This window comes from Saccopteryx leptura, chromosome 2 (assembly GCF_036850995.1).
Source record: "Saccopteryx leptura isolate mSacLep1 chromosome 2, mSacLep1_pri_phased_curated, whole genome shotgun sequence".
In the NCBI taxonomy this organism is placed as follows: Eukaryota; Metazoa; Chordata; class Mammalia; order Chiroptera; family Emballonuridae; genus Saccopteryx; species Saccopteryx leptura.
Window position 1 is genome coordinate 72,145,472 of NC_089504.1, and position 6,282 is coordinate 72,151,753.

Consider the following 6,282-nt stretch of genomic DNA (forward strand, 5'->3'; position numbering starts at 1 on the left):
ACCTGGCACAGAAGGAAGCTGATGTTTGTCTGTACCAGAGCCCCTTCCAAGAGATTCCAGAACAAATATACCTGGTGTCTGGCTTCAGATCACACCAGAATACCTCCCAACAAGCTTTATAAATGACAAACCCAAAGATCAGATTAGACTGACCCCAGAGCCTCATTAAATAAAGCAACTCCTGTTTAGTGGAGTCACTTCCCACAGAACTGCTTGTCCATGGTAATCATGGCAAGCCCTCACAGCTAGTCAGTCTATGGGTGAAAAAAAAAATGATGCGCTGACAACAATCAAAGTTTAACTACAACAGAAGGGCACACAACCAACAAGGGCCACCCATGAAACACCAAGCTCAGGTGGACACTAAGCCTCATCGGATACCTACTACATAAGGCCATTCTGTCAAGACTGATTGACACTGCAGATCTACCTAGTATAGCAACAAACAGAGAGTCAGCCAAAATGTGAAGACAAATGTGTCCCAAATGAAAAAGAACAAACTCCAGAAAAACAACTAAACAAAGTGAAGACAAGAAATCCACCAGCTACAGACTACAAAACATTGGTTATAAGAAAGCTCAGTGAATTTAGAGGAAGATAAAATGAACTCAGTACAAACTTCAACAACTACAGAAAACATTTAAAAAAATTAAAAAATAACCAGTCAGGCAGCCCGGCCATCTTGTGGGAAGAGCTGAAGCAGGCGCTCCCGGCTCAGCGCGGCCCGCTGCAATCCGTGGAGGAACGCGCCGCCGAGCCACCATCATGCCTGGGCGTTTACAGGCAGGCTTCGGCTGCGTGGTCACCAACCGATTCGACCAGTTATTTGACGACGAATCGGACCCCTTCGAGGTGTTGAAGGCAGCAGAGAACAAGAAAAAAGAAACCGGCGGGGGCGGCGTTGGGGGTCCCGGGGCCAAGAGCGCAGCTCAGGCCGCGGCCCAGACCAGCTCCAGTGCGGCAGGTAAACAGCTGCGTCGAGTCCCAGAAAGATCGCAAGAACCCGCTGCGGTCTAACGTTGGCGTGGCTGACAAGAAAGAAGAGGCGCAGCCGCCTGTGGTGCTTAAGAAAGAAGGAATAAGATGTGTTGGAAGAAGACCTACCTGATCAACAACTTCAGGGTGAAGGGAAAATAATTGATAGGAGACCAGAAAGGCGACCACCTCGTGAACGACGGTTTGAAAAGCCACTCGAAGAAAAGGGTGAAGGAGGAGAATTTTCAGTTGATGGACCAATTATTGACCAGCCTATCCGAGGCCATGGTGGTCTTGGGAGAGGTCGAGGAGGCCGTGGACATGGAATGGGCCGAGGAGATGGATTTGATTCTCATGGAAAACGTGAATTTGATAGGCATAGTGGAAGTGATAGATCTTCTTTTTCACATTACAGTGGCCTGAAGCATGAGGACAAATGTGGAGGTAGCGAATCTCACAACTGGGGAACTGTCAAAGATGAATTAACTGACTTGGAGCAGTCAAATGTGACTGAGGAAACACCTGAAGGTGAAGAACATCCAGTTGCAGACACTGAAAATAAGGAGAATGAAGTTGAAGAAGTAAAAGAAGAGGGTCCAAAAGAAATTATTTTGGATGAGTGGAAGGCTATTCAAAATAAGGATCGGGCAAAAGTAGAATTTAATATTCGAAAACCAAATAAGGTGCTGATGGGCAGTGGAAGAAGGGATTTATTCTTCATAAGTCAAAGAGTGAAGAGGCTCATGCTGAAGATTCGGTTATGGACCATCATTTCCGGAAGCCAGCAAATGATATAACGTCTCAACTGGAGATCAATTTTGGAGACCTTGGCGGCCCAGGACGTGGTGGCAGGGGAGGACGAGGTGGCCGTGGGCGAGGTGGATATCCAAATCATGGCAGCAGGACTGACAAGTCAAGTGCTTCTGCTCCTGATGTAGATGACCCAGAGGCATTCCCAGCCCTGGCTTAACTGGATGGCAAAAGACAACCATGGTTCCTTTGTGGACCCTACTTCTCTGAGATTTTGCATGCTTAAGGATCCCAACCAACTAAGAAATCAAAAAAAAAAAAAAAAAAGACTGTCATTCATACCATTCACACCTACAGACTGAATTTTACCTGTTTTGAAAATGAACTTATCTCGCTACACAGAAGTAAGTAACAATATTGGTAGTGTTTTGTATTTAGAAACATATTGGTAGCAGGGATGTTTTCATAATTTTCAGAGATTATGCATCCTTCATGAATATTTTGTATTGCTGCTTGAAAATATGCATTTCCAAACTTGAAATATAGGTGTGAACATGTGTACCAGTTTAAAAAATAATAATAATAACCAGTCAGAAATAAATGCATTAGAGGAAATCAACAGCATATTAGATAAAGCCGATGATCAAACCAGTGATCTGAGAAACAAGGTAGCAGAAAGCACTCTATAAGAACAGAAATATAAATAAGTAAATAAATAAATAATCCAATAACATGAGGATAGTTAGAGACCTCTGAAACAACATCAAATGTAACAACATTGTGGAACCAGAATCAGAAGAGAACAAGAAACTGGAAATGTATCTGGAAAAATAATGACTGAAAATTTTCCTAAATTGGTAAAGTAAATAAACATAAAAGTCCAGAAAGTGCAGAGTCACAAACAATACAAACCTAAAGAGGGCCATACCAAGACACATTACAATTAAAATGCCAAAGACAAAAGACAAAGGGAATCTTAAATGTATCAAGAGAAAAATAGTTACCTACAAGTACCCCTGTGAGACTATCAGCTGATTTCTTAATAGAAATTTTGCAGCCCAAAGGATTGGCATGAAATATTTAAGGCAGTGGTCCCCAACCCCTGGTCCATGGGCCATTTGGTACCGGTCCGCAGAGAAAAAATAAATAACTTACATTATTTCCATTTTATTTACATTTAAGTCTGAATGATGTTTTATTTTTAAAAAATAACCAGATTCCCTCCGTTACATCCATCTAAGACTCACTCTTGATGCTTGTCTCAGTCACGTGATACATTTATCCGTCCCACCCTAAAGGACAGTCCATGAAAATATTTTCTGACATTAAACCAGTCTATGGCCCAGAAAAGGTTGGGGACCACTAATTTAAAGTATTGAAAAGAATAGCATAAACTCACAATCATTCTAACCAGCAAAGCTGTCATTTAGAATCAAGGGAGAGATAAAGCATTTCACAGACAGAAAAAAGCTACAGGAGTTCTTCACCACTAAACCAGAACTTCACCACTAAACCACCACTAACCAAGAAATGTTAAAGGGACTTCTTCAAATTGGGGGTAGGGAAGATCAAATATATAAATAAGAAAATGTAGGAAAGAAAAAAATTCTCTCTGACACATTCTACCATTTAGTAAAAGAAGTGGATCAACCAAGTATAAAACTAGTTCAAAAATTAAAGGTAGCTCTGGCCAGTTTGCTCAGTGGATAGAGCATCAGACTGGCATATGGATGTCTTGGGTTCGATTTCCAGTCAGGGCACACAGGAGAAGTGTCAATCTGCTTCTCCCACCTCAATCTTCCTCTTCTCTCCCTCTTACCCACCCACAGTCAGTGGCTTGATTGGTTCAAGCACTGTCCCAGGTGCTGAGGAAAGTTCAGTTGTAGCACATCAGCCTCAGTTACTAAAAATAGCTCTGTACAGAGAGCATCAGCCCTAGATGGAATTGTCAGGTGCATTCTGGTCTGGGAGCAACTGGGAGTCTGCCTCACTCTCTCACCTCTTTCCACCTAAGAATAAAATAAATAAAAGGCAAATATAGAAAATCATGTACAATTTCAACCATAAAATTTGGAATACACACACAAAAAGAAAAGAAGTAAAAAATAATGACAGAAACATAAACGTGGATGGGAGGAGTAAAAATTATAGTGATTTTAGAACATATTTGAATTTAAACAATAGTCTATTGTATATAGATTGGTATAGATGAAACACATAATAACCACAACACAAAATTAATTAGATATGCAAGAAATAAGAAAATAGAAATATGAAAGAAAGAAACAAAGAAAGAATTATAAAAGCATTCAAAAAACAGTTAACAAAATGGCAATAACTATATACCTAGCAATTATAACTTTAAAAAGTAAATAGACTAAATGGTCCAATCAAATACATTGGTGGCTGAATGGATAAAAAGCAAGACTCATACATATGCAGCCTAGAAAAGATCCACTTCAGATCAAAAGATATATACTGAAAGTAAAGGAATAAGAAAAAATATTTCATGCAAATAAAAATAAAAGTAAAGCTGAGTTAGTGATAATTATCTCAGATATAATGGGCTTTAAAACAAGGGCTGTCAGGAAACATCAAAAGGATGTTTCATGATGAAAAAGGGATTGATCCAACTCTTATAAACATCGACACATAGTAGCACCTAAAAATATAAAGAAATAATGGTGCACGTAAATGGATAGATCAACAGTTATATAGTCATAGTAATGGAATTTAACACCCCATTGAAGTCAATGGAGAGATGATCCAAACAAACTCAACAAGAAACAGCAACCTAAAATGACATATTAGACTAGATAGACTTAATTGACAATTTAAGGAGATCTCACCCAAAAGCAGCAGAATGTACTGTCTTTTCAAGGGCACATGAAACATTTTATAGGATATACAATATGTTAGGCCACAACACAAGTCTTAATAAATATAAGAAGGTTTAAAATCATTTCACTTTTCCTCTGATCACAATGGTAAGAAACTAAAAATAAATTACAAGAAGAAAACTAAAAAACACAGGAATACATAAAGGCTACACAACATTAAAAAAAATCAAAAGATTCCTTGAAAAAATAAAAATGATACAATGGCCCAAAATCTATTCAAGCACAGTAAAAGCAGTTCTAAGAGGGAAATTCATAGAAATACAAGCACACTTCAGGAAAAAGCAAAAATTAAAATAAACAATCTTACCTTACTAGAAAGAAGAACACACAAGCCCAAAGTGAGAAGGGAAAATAAAGAACTGCAAGTAAATAAATGAAAGAATAAAAAAATAGAAAATATTAGTAAAACCAAAAGCTGGCTCTGTGAAAAGATTAACAAAATTTATATAACTTTTGGCCTGACTGGGTGGTGGCGCAGTGGATAGAGCATCGGACTGGGATGCGGAAGGACCCAGGTTTGAGACCCCAAGGTCGCCAGCTTAAGCACGGGCTCATCTGGCTTGAGCAAAAAGCTCACCAGCTTGGACCCAAGGTCGCTGGCTCAAACAAGGGGTTTCTCAGTCTGCTGAAGGCCCACGGTCAAGGCACATATATGAGAAAGCAATCAATGAACAACTAAGGTGTCTCAACGAGAAACTGATTATTGATGCGTCTCATCTCTCTCCATTCCTGTCTGTCCCTATCTATCCCTCTCTCTGACTCTCTCTCTGTCCCTGTAAAAAAATAAAATAAAAAAATTTAAAAAAATTATATAACTTTTACTGAAAAGTTATATAAAAAGAGAGGTACCAAATAAATAAAATCAGAGATAAAATAGAAGAAGTGTCAACTGACACCACAGAAATAAACAGGTTATAAAAATACACTCCAAACAAGTATATGCTAACAAATGGAAGAACCTAAAAGAAATGAATAAATATCTAGAAACATACAATTTTTCATGGTTGAATCAGAAAAAAACAGAAAATCTAAAACTGATTACCACTAAGAAAATTGAAACAGTAATAAAAAAAACTCCCAATAAACAAACACTCTGGACCAGATTGCCTCACAGGTAAGTTTTACCAAACATTCAAAGAATCAATATCTATCTTCCTCAAAATATACAAAAAAATTGAAGAGGAGGGATAGCTCCCAAACTCATTTTACAAGATCAGCATTACCTTGATACCAAAACCAAACAAAGACAGTAAAAAAAAAAGGAAAGAAAATTATAGGTCAATAACACTGATAAACATAAATGCAAAATATCCTCAACAAAATATTAAAATATCAAATTCAGTAATATGTTGAAAAGATTATGAACCATGATTAATTGGAATTTATTCTCAAGATGAAAGGCTGGTTTATATCTGCATATCTATTAATGTGACACACAATGTAAACAAAATGATATAATCATTTGCAGATACATAATAATGTATATAGAGAACCATAATGATTCCATGAAAAAACTACTAGAATTGATAGATGAATTCAGTAAAGAAGCAGGATACAAAATTAATACTCAGAAATCAGTTTCATTTTTTTGTTGCTGTTGTTAAGTGAGAGGCAGGGAGATAGTCAGGGAGGCAGAGAGACAGACTCCCGCTTGTAC

The 6,282-nt window shown here is 37.9% G+C and overlaps 1 pseudogene; it reads left to right on the top strand.

Annotated features, from left to right (window-relative positions):
- Window positions 1-735: 735 nt before the first annotated feature.
- LOC136393023 (SERPINE1 mRNA-binding protein 1-like) lies at window positions 736-2,127 on the top strand (annotated as a pseudogene).
- The last annotated feature ends 4,155 nt before the right edge of the window (window positions 2,128-6,282 follow it).